Genomic DNA, 13,134 nt, shown 5'->3' on the forward strand with positions numbered 1-13,134 from the left:
AGGCTGTTGAAGAAAAGCAATGATTTGATGTCAACTGTGAAAATGGATTCCATGACCTTGCTGATGATTGGAAGTACAGTCAGCTAATTTTGCTAAAGTTAAGGGGGTCCATTTTCACACCTTTTTATGTATTGCTGTGACATTGGCTGATTTCCAATATCCCAGGTGGATATAGGAGACCAGTCTTGAAGTGTTAAAAACAATGTAGAAGCGAATGTAGAAGCAGGTTACACTTTTTGGCCTGCGAATACGCGGAGTCCACAAATAGCGAATCCGTGAATAGCGAGATCCGACAGTGGAGTATAATGCTCACCTCTAATCCTTCTTGGCCTGGGCTTATGTATTGAGAATCTGACTGAAGAAGTCATCTCGTTCAATGCAAGCAGAAAGCTCCAAATTGTGAAACATTCAATTCCTTGGATGAGTCCACGTTATGTGCTTCCTTGTGAATGCTATCTCATGCAGTACACTTACACTTCCTTGTGGAGGTTAAAAGTTCCAATTTGTCTTTTGCAAAGAATGTGCCTTCATCTTAAGCAAATTCCACATTCGCTGTGTGGGTGGAGGAAAGGATTGACCACCTTGCTTCATTGACATGTTTGTCTCCAATGAGAAATTAGTTACAATATTTCTGGCAAATTGGTTATCTTGCATATCAACTGAGTTTATAAAAAGTTCATACTTAAGCAGGAAGAAAGAAATGTGTGTTGGTTTGGAGAGGAGGTGGGTAATTTATTTATTTTTAGTCGAAGGGTTCAAATAACCAAGCTATCTATGTACACAATGTTGGCAGGGTGACAAGATGGCTCAGAGGTAGCAGATAGCAGACAAGATACAACAGATACAACAGGTAGCAGACAAGATGGCTAACCTTTGAGCTGTCTACTCTGGATATGATTCCCAACCTGACTACAAGCTATGGAAGGCATAGCTTGATTGCGAGCTTGGTACCAACTCAGACATCCCGCCGCTCATAATATGCTTTTTAATTGTTTTAAAACAGAAAGTTAGCTGACTCAGGATTGAAATACACTTGTTCCTATTCAGTTGGCCCAAGCACATGAAACCACCAGCTTAAGAGCACTTTGTGTTTCCAGCTGCAGTGTGATGATGCACATAATGTTGGAATGGTAGTTTTGAATTGTTTAATCAGGTTCTAAAGTGATAACAAGTTCAATGAAAACTGTTCAATAATAATAAACCATTAACTCTATTTTTTACTCTCAACCTGCACATATTTATTTTTGTCGCTGGTGACGATGTCGCCGATGGCATTACGTTTTCGGGTTGTCTGTCTGTCCGTATGTACGTACGTACGTGCGAATTTTCTCTCTTTTCTCTGCAACCGCTTATCTGATTGACACGACATTTTGATTATATATGCGACTCATCGTGCAGAATTTGTTAATAATAATTATGACGACATAGGTCACATGGGGTGGCAGCCATGTCGGAAAAACGGAAAAACTTTGGACCTCTGTACTTCCTAAACCGCAAGATGAAAAAAATTGAAACTTGGCACCTGGCAACGACTCTGCATGGGAAATAAGAGCAATTTGAGTCTGATGTCATCGGTGAAGTGGTATCCCAGTCAAAATTCGACAAATAGAACGCTGGATTCGGTCAGTATGAAAATTTGTGAGGTTCTTCGAGGGAAACATGTCAACACAGAAAAAATTCTTATGACGTCATCCATTACATGGTCTGGCAGCCATTTTTTTTAAAGGAAAAAATCTTCTTCTCCAGAACCGCTTTACAGATCAAAGTGAAACAGCACACAAATAATTGACTGTCCATGCTGAATAAAGTTTGATAACTACGACATCATAGTTCACATGGTCTGGCAGCCATCTTGGATTTACCCTCAAACCTTCAAAAATCTTCTTCTCCAGAAGGCTGGACAGATTGAGGGGGAAACTTCACAGACATGTTTACCATGACGTGGGGATATTAGGATGATAAAGAATAATTGATGTCATGTGGTTTGTTGGCCATATTAGATTGAAGAAAAATATTAAATGTTTTCTCTGGAACCACTTATTTGATTGAAGCAAAATTTATGAAGTATCATCAAACCTTATACCTGCATACAGTGTGGAAATGATGACATCATAGGTCATGTGGTGTGGCAGCTACATTGGATAGAAAAACAAACCTTATCTGATCAAAATGAAACTTCACACACGTGATCCATGACCAAATCTTGGGCAGAGTCCAAATTTTCAGTGCCATTGGTCACGTGGTTTGGCAGTCATTTTAGTTTGAAAACCGAAACTTAAGAAACCCTTTTCTCTAAAACCGCTTAACAGATCAATATGAAACATGTTGTGTAACATGGAGCAAGGGCAGTGAATCACAACTGCAAAACTTTGCATCGATTGATGTAGCTATTTTTTCAAATATTATTTAAAAAATATTTTCGTTGAAACCAATGTGGCTACCACACCACATGACTATGATGTCATTTTAAAGTCAAATGTATGCAGCAACGGCAGTGGATCATAACTGCAAAGTCTCTTATTGATAGGTTAAGCGGTTTCAGAGAAATAGTTATTTAATTATACCTTCAAAACCAACCTAACTGCCATATCATGTGACTGATGAGATCATTGTTATTTATAATACTTGCAACAACAGGAGTGGATCATCGCTGCAAAGTCTTGCATCGAAACACTAAGCGGTTTCAGACAATTTTTTTTTTTCATATGATCAACAGCATGGGGAATATTGGTTGAAAATTACAACTTCATCGGTCACATGGTCCCGCAGCCATGTTGGACAAAAAGCCTTATCCAATCAACGTGAAACTCCAAAGACGTAATCGGCCACCCATTCTGAATTTGATTTGATAAAGAGGACGTCATGGGTCAGGTGTCCGATCGAAGAGGGGTTGTATCGAAGCAAGCGGGGCCGCATGGTTTTGTTTTCAGCATATAAATTTCACGAAATTTTCACCATTGATGCGAATACTCATGTCGAATGTTTTTGTGATAACTATGATGTCATAGATCATGTGGTGTGGCAGCCATGCTGAAAAAAGGAAAAACTTTGGACCTCTGTATCTCTGAAACCGCTCCATGGAAAAAAAATTGAAATTTGGCACATGTGAAATACTCCCCATGGGAAACAAGTGCGATTTTAAAAAATATTGATGTCACACGTGGCTTCCTTATGATGTCATAATTTCGCATGTCAAATGCCTTATCCGATCAGTATGAAATTTTTGAGGGTCATCTAAGGCTAAATTGTAATTGGCAAAAACATTGATGACGTCATTAATCATGTGGTTTGACAGCTATCTTGTTTTTAGCATAAAACGTTCAGCAATCTTCTCCGTAATGACTGAACAGATCGAGGCAAAAGTTTACAGGTATGATGGCCTATCCATGAGGCACCAAAAGTTCTCCACCTATGATGTCATAGGTCACATGGTTTGGCAGCTATAATTTTTTGAAGAATACACATTTTAAAATCTTCTTCTCCAGAACAGCTGGACAGATCGAGGGGAAACTTCACTTACATGTTCCCCAAGCCTCTGGGATACAGGGTGTTCACAAATAATTATTTAATAGGTCACACAGTCTTACGGCCATATTGGTTTGAACAAAAATAATTAAATAATCTTTCTCTTGAACTGCTTCATCAAGCAATGTGAAACATCACAGTTATGATTGAGTAGACATGTGGAATATATGTTTTAAATTTCAACCTGATCAGACGCATGGTCTGGCAGCAGAATTATTTAATATTTTTAATCTGAATTAAGGGATTTAAATCAAACTTTGTATGTATAATGATGTAATAATGTGGTTGGAGGCATATCTGGCAACATCGTGACGTCAAAGGTTGTTGTTCTAGTTAATATTTCTTTTCATATAAAATAATTGAATCACACTCATGTAAATTCCAAAGCACAATCAAAAGGTTTTGAGAATTGGAGGGAGATGCTATGTAAAAATATTCCTTGAAGAGATTATCAACATTTTCCTCAATGTCGCCATTAATCTTTTCAAACAAGGAAATTATTTTCAGTGGATGATATTTTGGCAGACTCACTTCAGATGAGACTTAATATGTCAAAATATATGTTCATTTGAACTCTGAACAAAGCTGTCTATAGTGGATGGTTTTGAAGTCCATTTTCTAAGAAAACATCAGCTATCCCATTTCATTATGTTATAAACAATATCTTCCAAGAAATCAAATTTTAAAATCCTGCCTGTTGAAAAGAGCAAGTTTTACAGATGTGCCAGTGGATTACTTTACAAACTCTGTTGTGTCATTGTGTGTACAGCTGTTCTGACATGAGTATTTTTTTGTATGTATGTTCGGTCTTTTAGCATTTTAGCTCTTTTAGCAGGAGCCTGGTGTTGGCGCAGTGGTTAGGGCAGTGGCTTGGGACCCAAGAGGTCCTGAGTTCAAGCCCCGTTGGGACACTGAATTAATATATGTATGTATATGTATATATATATATATATATATATATATATATATATATATATATATATATATATATGTATATATAAACCAAGTCGAAAACACCAGGGGGTTGACTCAGCCTGCCATCCTTCCGAGGTCGGCGAAATGAGCACCAGTTGTACTGGGCCCGGTGTATGCCCCGGTTAGAATAGGTGTATCATATCCCTGTGTGTCGTAAGAGGCGACCAGGGTTGCGTCAGGAAGGGCATCCAGCGTAAAAACCTATGCCAAATCATTATGCGGAAAACAAAACAAATTTCCATACCGGATCGGTCGAGGCCCGGGTTACCAACGACTGCCACCAGTACCGGTGGTCAGCAGGGTACCAGTGGAAATTGTGCTACTGCTGGGCGAAGGAGGAGAAGGAGACGGGGAAGGCGAGTCCGGAGGCAGTGGGAGAGGGGGAAGGGTAGAAGTGTGGAGGTGAGAGTTGGAACTCTGAATGTTGGGACGATGACTGGCAAAGGGCGAGAGTTGGCTGATAAGATGGAGCCGCCAGGTAGGAGGAGAAGAGGAAGGCCAAAGAAGAGGTTCATGGATGCGGTGAGGGCGGATATGCGGGTGGTTGGAGTGTCAATGGAAGATGTGGAGGATAGAGCGAAATGGAGACGGTTGGTCCGCTGTGGCGACCCCTAACGGGAGCAAGCCGAAAGAGGAAGAAGAAGAGGAGGAGTTCGGTCTTTTAGCATATCATATCATTGTCTTTACCTCTTCCCCTCACCTTTCGCTCTTTTATTTTCCTCCTCCTCCCCCCCCCCACCTCTCTCTCTCTCTCTCTCTCTCTCTCTCTCTCTCTCTCTCTCTCTCTCTCTCTCTCTCTCTCTCTCTCTCTCTCTCTCTCTCTCTCTCTCTCTCTCTCTCTCTCTCTCTCTCTCTCTCTCTCTCTCTCTCAACCCCTCCTCCCACCTCTCCCTCCCACAGTGTATATCAATGTTTGTTGAGGTGTCCCCACCTCCCCCCCTTGCTTGCTCTTCCCCCATTCCTAGATTCCACTCCCTCCTCCCTTTGTCCTCCCCTCTCCTCTCCCTCCATCCCCTCCTCCCCTATCCCTTCCCTCCATCCTCTCCCTTCGCTCCATCCTCTCCCCTCTCCTTTCCCTCCAACCTCACCACTCTTCTCCCTTCCCTCCGTCCTCTCTCCCTACCCTGCCTCCGCTCTCTTCCTCCCTTCATCCTCTGTCTCCCCTCCTTGCCTCCTCTCTCTCCCCTCCCTCCTCTTTCTCCCCTCCCTTCACTCTCTCCCTCCCTCCTCTCTCACTCCTCCCTCCTTTCCTCTCCCCTCCCTCCCTCCTTTCCTCTCCCCTCACTCTCTCCTCTCTTCCTCTCCCCCTCCCCTCCCACCTCTCTCTCCCCCTCCCCTCCCTCCTCTCTATCCTTTTCCCCTCCCTCCTCGTTCTCCTTCTCCCTCCCTCTTCTCTCTCCCCCTCCCTCCTCTCTCTCCCCCTCCCTCCTCTCTCTCCCTCCTCCCCTCCCTCTCCTTCCTCCCCTCTCCCCCCCTCAATATCACCATCAGCGAAGTGACGGGTTGCATTTCCTAGTAAGAGATAAAGAGATTGCATATGAGCCGTGCTTGACGTGTGTAACATGGTACATTTTATTTTTATTTTGTGGCTGTTTCAGTTTGTTTTGAGATTATTATTTTGTTTATTCAAATATTTATTTGATGAATCAGAAATGGTACTCATTACTTTTGCTCTGTCACGTTACTTCTGCACGATAACCGTTGTTCGACTGTTGATATAGTATACTTTGCATAACTTCCAAATACCATTTTTCATCAGAAGATTACTAGACTCAGTGGCCTTTTGGTTCGAGTATCCACACTGAGTCTGTGAGGTGGTAGTTCGATTCCAACCCTGGCCAAATTATACAAAATCAGACTAAAATTCAGCATTCTCTGTATTATCTCTAAGATGCAACTTTCCACTATTTCCACATGATCGCCTCTCAATGTGAACATGTCAGTCTTCCCAGCTGACAAGATTTTAGTCTTTTTAGATTTAAATAAAGATCAGCTTTTTCACTTTCCTTCTTCACTGTCTGCAGCAGTTTCATCAAGTCCTCTTTACTTTCTGCCAACAGCGTGGAATCGTCAGCATACCTGAGATTGCTTATACGAGGTGTGCTCAAAAAGTATCCAACCTTAATTTTTCGTGCGTAAACAAATGAAGCTAGGGAGGCGTGGTTTGGTGCACGTATACGTAGGCGATCCTAATCCGTATGCGTGAATATTTCCCCGCCTGCAGAAGCTGTCAGTCGCCGACAGACCACCGATGAGTGAGGAAGTGTAAGTGAGTGCCGTCGGATTTTCGTTTTTGACAAAATGATGGATCACTGTGGTCTCATCGCCAGTGATCGCTGTGTTGAAGAAGTTGGGATCGCTGTTCACAGTCTCCAGCATGTCCTGTGCGATCTCCAAACGGAGTTGCTTCTGCTCGATCATTAGCAGCTTTGGTACGAACTTCGCTGAGATTCTCCTTAAGCTCAAATCCTCAGTCACAATGGAATGAACGGATCCAATGCTGATACCCGCCTCGTCTGCAAGTTCTCTGATCGTGATTCGACGATCCTGCATCAGCAGTATCCTCACTTGGTCAATGACGATCTCATTTCGGGATCTTGAGGGCCTACCAGAACGTGTTTCACTTTCCACTGATGTGCGACCATCTTTGAAGTGGTTGTACCACTCTTTTATCTGTGTGGTGCCCATTGCTTCGTTCCCGAAGGCCTGTTGAATCTTGCGGATCGTTTCCACTTGGGAATCGCCAAGCTTTACACAAAATTTGATGCAGTAGCGTTGTTAAAGTTTTTCCGTCATTTTGTCAAAAACGAAAATCCGACGGCGCTCACTTACACTTCCTCACTCATCGGCGGTCTGTCGGCGACTGACAGCTTCTGCAGGCGGGAAAATATTCACGCATACGAATTAGGATCGCCTACATACGTGCACCAAACCACGCCTCCCTAGCTTCATTTGTTTACGCACGAAAAATTTAGGTTGGATACTTTTTGAACACACCTCGTACGTATGTCTTCCTCCATTCCTGACTTTAGCCTCTATGTCATCCATGTTTGATTTCCTCATTATGTACTCACTATATACAGTGAACAAGGGGAGAAAATGCACCCCTGTCTGACCCCTTAACCAATTCCAAACCATTCTGTCTTTCCATACTTTGTTCTTACTGCCAAGTTTCTTGTTTAGTGTGCAGGCTTCCTGTCAGACACATTAGGTGCTCTGACATCCCCATTTCTCTCAGCATAATCTACATCAATTCATGATCAACATAATCGAAGGCTTTACTCGTAATCTATAAAACAGAGATATACCTTTCTTTGATATTCCCTTGTTTTTTCCATGATCCACCTCAGATTTGCGATTTAATCTCGAGTACCTCTTCCTCTTCTGAAACCTTGCTGAACGGGAATTTCTCCCATAATGAAGTCTTCTAGTCTGTGTTTAATGATCTTTGAGAATATCTTGCTGGCATGTGACATGAAGTTAATGGAAGAGCCAGTGATTTTCCACAAACGAGGAAATCGGCTGGAATTCACAGAATCAGTGACTTGAAACAGAAAACTGAATCTGACACTTTAAAAAGGGGAAAGTAGTAAAGTACACAAATAGTCAAGGTTAGATGCAATTTTTTTGATTGTTATGTACCATACTCTTTACAGAGCTTTGGTGCTGCCAAAGCAGTAACTCTCTCTATCGAGTGCAGCCTGTGGCTGCTGGTTGCATCATTGGTTGGGACACGGCTATGCCGCTAATGCAGTGTCCCCCTTTACCAGCACACTGGTACTCATTTTGCCGACCTCGGAAGGATGACAGGCTGAGTAAACCTCCTGGTGTATTAATTCAGCGGCCAACGGGGCTTCAACTCAGGACCCTAGGATCCCAAGTCGCCACCCTAACCACGAAGCCAACACCAAGCTAAAGCACTTACTTGGCAAGGGTTTTACTGGGTGGTGTGCCATTGCCTATCCAGCATTATTTGTATGTGCTCTATCCTCTAAAATGCTGAGTGCCAAGCAAGGAAGCAGCACAATCCACATATAAAGTCTTTGGTATGACTCAGCCAGGGTTCAAACTGCTGACCTCCCAGACTCTGAGTGGACATTCTAACCATTTTGCCACCAAGTCTGGCGATAGATCCATTTAACAAATCATCAAATGAAATATTCACTGTATCGTCTGATTTTTTTGTGGTTTGAGATAGTCCACAGACGTAATTCACACAGAATAAAAATGAAAAGTTGTAAAAAATATATAAGTACACCACGATTCGATGCACAAAATACACTCATATACATAGCTAATGCTTCTGTCACAACAAACGCAACAACTTTAGTCGAGGGTCACTGTGAATCTCTCGCTCAATTGCTGGCCCTAACTACTGAATATAATTACTTAACAATATTTGCAAAGCCCAGTCAAAGTGAAAGTTGACTTGAAAGTCGCCACACTTTGTTGAAAATTCGGTGAAAATATTCCCTGAAAACATAATTGTCAGTGAAAAAAAATGTCGGTCATCACGTGTGCATGTGTGGACAACTTTTTTATGGTGAAAATTCTTTGAAATACTTACATGGTTGCCAAAAATAAATATCAAAAACTTTTTTTTTAAAGTCTGCCAAGCTCTTTGCTGCTCATGCCAAGCCAGGGGGAGGCGATGCTGAACAATAATCAGAAAACTGGTAAGTTAATTTGACATCAGCCTTCAAGTCCAAAGATCTTCGAGAGGTGTGCATCCTTGATTTTATGAGACTGTGCACTAGATATTCCCCTCGGAAAGATGGAGAAGATGTGCCCATTCATGGTGGAACACTGGCTGCAAGGAGGAACATTGCCACAGACAAGAACACCATGCAGACAGACTGAACATGCTTTGGCAATAAGGGAATTTCAAAAATTATGTATGAATGCTAATGAGGCCTTTCATGCATGTGCAGAGTGTGCATTTTCAGTGACTCGCTTCTGCTCGCCACAGCACTTTTAACCTGTTGTTGCAAGTTTGAAATCTTAGTCAAATATTAATTTTAGACATAATTTTCAGCATTTGAGCAAGTTTCAATTTCAAAATGGTTAACCATAATTGTTGCATTCCTTGATGCAAATAGGAATCACAAAAGTATAGGAAATATGAGAAATATCTGTGGATGAGAGGAGTCACGTTCCTATAATTGTCAGTTAATATAAGTGAGCGGCGGTAGTAAAGATAGAAAACAAAGCGTGAACCTTTGAACATAGAAAATGTGAAAAGAAAGAAACTCCCAGCATGAACATGGAAAATTTCTCCCAGCATGAACATGGAAAACAAAGCACTGTGACCAGACATAGTACTCAGATACAAAAAGGAAAAGAAAGTGTTGCTAATTGAGGTTTCAGTACCCAGTGATTTTGGTCTAAATAATGCAGAAATCAAGAAAATGACCACATATCAAGACCTCAAGAATGAAGTGAAAAGATTCTTGAAGCTGAAGAGCACCAGAATTATACCAATGATAATATAATTACTCGAGCAATGGGAATGAAAAAGAAGAACCTCACAAAGATCATCCAAAACCATCCCTGGGAACATTCTCACAAACGAACCACAGATGGAGGCTGTCCGGAGCTCAGTGACGATCCTGAAAAGAGCCCTCGGAACAAAACTTGAACGACACAATCTCACAACCTGGCCCATGAATTGCCATCCTTCACCAAAACGAAGGTGGATACTTTGATTTCTGGGAGGACTCCAATCCACTTTCTGAAACCCGAATTATGGAGATAACAATCAACAACACACTTTTTTAGCAACAGATGCAAAAATCAACTATGGATAGCAACTATCACAGCTCCAACTACCACCCCCCCCCCTCACAACAGGATTAATAGTAAATATTATTAATTTAAAAGCTGATTTTAAATTTAACCTGTGCATCCACGAGCCCCAGATATGACCTTTCCATCGTTATTTAGAAGCACTCAAACCAAATACAGTGTCTCCCTCAGGGAAGTCTGCCTGGTAGATCTGGCCTCCCCGCAAATAATAGCTGGCAAAAGGTTTGCTTATTTTCACATTGTGAAGTCACCCGTTGTTGAAGAGTTGGTAGCTATTTCTTTGTTGGTAATGATGCATGACATCATCTTTCCAATTGCAGATGTCCATAAAATAAATCACCAAGCCTACCATGTTCACATGAGACACTCCCGCAATGTTCAAAGTCCATTTACTGGAAGCAATCATTGGGGATTTGTGTAGAACCTGCCCATCCACAGTCCAGGCTTTGCACCAGGCCACATCGTCGTGAGTTTCCAGTATGGGCAGCTGCAAGATATCAGCCCTTTTGGTGAGACATTTAATTTTCGAAGCTTTGTGAGCTATTTTAGCGAAAAATCCTTATCTCGCATGCATGGTATGTATGAAAACATACCCTGATGACCACTTTCTATAGGGGTTTCTGCGCATGACCGATCATTCTGGGGCAGATTACGTCATTTTGAAAGTCCTATATTTGAAGTACACTTTACTGCCCTAAAGCAGATTGTCAAAGATTCCAAATTCTCTATCATAGCTGATTAGACAACTTGAGTTCAAGCCCCGTTGGCCGCTTGAATTAATACACACCAGGAGGTTGACTCAGCCTGCCATCCTTCCGAGGTCGGCGAAATGAGTACCAATATACTGGGCCTGGTGTATGCCCCGGTTAGAATAGGTGTACCATATCCCTGTGTCGTAAGAGGCGACCAGGGTTGTGTCAGGAAGGGAATCCGGCGTAAAACCTGTGCCAAATCATTATGCGGATCATAACGGATGATCCGCTGTGGCGACCCCAACGGGAGCAGCCGAAAGAAGAAGAAGAAGAAGAAGAAGAAGAAGAAGAAGAAGAAGAAGAAGAAGAAGAAGAAGAAGAAGAAGAAGAAGAAGAAGAAGAAGAAGAGCTGATTAGACCACTGCTTTCGTAGATGGTATTGCCACAATTGTCAAAATGATTAAGTCTGCTTTCTTCAAGAAAGCAGCAGGCAATAGTTTCTTGAAGACTTTCTGCTGAAAGACCAGGTGAAGCTTCATCCAGCACCCATGTCAACTCATTGGAACTCGTGGTTTAATACTGTCAATTATCATGCTACCCATCTCCACATCTACATGGGCTTCTTCAAGCAGGACAGCAAGCGCATGGCGGTTGAAACAGTCATTGAGATAACAACAAACAAATAATTATATGCTGAGCTTCAACTGTACAGGACCTTCATCAAAGAAAACTGCACACGTTTAATGACAGCCGTGACCAGCCTCGAAGCAACTCCTTGCCATGCACTGTCTACAGTTTAGGTGAAGATTTGAGGTTCTATCAACATGCTGGTACTGAGAAAACATAATTTGCGGCAGAAACAGATCACCACTTTAGCAAGAAACCAACAAAAGAAAAGGAAAAGATAATCAAGTCCTCAAACGACGTCTTCAAAGAGTCATCAAAAAAGCTTTCTCAGCACATCATGCAGCATCTGCCTTTTCTTATTACAAAAACGTCAGAATCTTCAATCCCCAACTGCTTGGCTCTTTGTCCCACAATATCATAGACTATCAACAAATCCCTGGCTTGAATGAACCGACCCTTGAAATCTTGGAGATTGCACAACAAGTTCAATGCTGAGGAAATTCCCATGCTAGTAAACATTGCTACCTTCTGGAAGTCCGTGACCATGCATTGCCGATATCCACATTTCCACTGATGCCATTTAGATGCCAGTGGCGAGCATTGATGTGGAGCTGAGCTTCTTACAGTACAAGCACCTACTCAATGATAGGATGGAGAGCATGACACCAACAAAAATGAAAATGATGGTCATGATGTATTCAATGGTGACACCGAGCAGCAATTTGATTCATTAACAAACAAAAGTTGTTCCCTGGATGATCAGCTTTTTGGGCGGTTTCGGTCTTTAACTACGAACCCACAGACAGGAAGACAGGTGCATTGGGCAGCTCTCGGGTTTTCTGCACTTTCTTCAAGTGAAAAATGCTTTAGCATGCCATTTACAGTTTGTTTCTATCATGTGCACATCAAAAGGTATAAAGGTTCAAAGTTGCACAAGGACTTTGTGGACACTGGGAGTGTGTGTGTGTGTGTGTGTGTGTGTGTGTGTGTACATATATATATATATATATATATATATATATATATATATATATATATATATATATATATATATATCTAACATATAAAGCTGTTTCTAACCACTGATATTACAGATCGGTACCTTCCTGGTGATGTAGAAAGCTGAAATTTTGCGTGCCAATGGACATCAAAGCCGGTTCTCCAGGAACACAGAATCGAAGGATAACATCCATAAATGAAAATATAAATAATGAAAAAATGCAGGTGAGTGACTCGAGACAATGGGGAAGCACGGTTATTTTGCGTGCGAATAGACATCAACGTCAATACACCAGGGAAAATCACAGAACCTCGGATAGCATCCATAAATGAAAATAAAAATAAATGAAAAAAAAGAAAGAAAATAAATAAATGAAAATCAAATGACCCAAAACAATGGGGAAGCACAGTTTGTATACTTACATACACAATGTGTAAGCCTACCCCACTTCTATATGTGTGTATATATATATATATATATATATATATATATATATATATATATGTGTGT

The 13,134-nt window shown here is 41.6% G+C and overlaps 1 protein-coding gene and 1 pseudogene across 7 annotated transcripts in view; both read left to right on the forward strand.

The window, feature by feature from the left end:
* LOC147024542 (transcriptional enhancer factor TEF-1-like) overlaps positions 1–13,134 on the forward strand; it is a 364,156-nt gene that overhangs the window by 110,283 nt on the left and 240,739 nt on the right. The window lies entirely within an intron of this gene.
* Positions 3,339–12,602, forward strand: LOC147024544 (uncharacterized; annotated as a pseudogene).

Source organism: Eptatretus burgeri, chromosome 6 (genome assembly GCF_056783735.1).
Source record: "Eptatretus burgeri isolate ZD-2024b chromosome 6, Ebu_testis_v1, whole genome shotgun sequence".
In the NCBI taxonomy this organism is placed as follows: domain Eukaryota; kingdom Metazoa; phylum Chordata; class Myxini; order Myxiniformes; family Myxinidae; genus Eptatretus; species Eptatretus burgeri.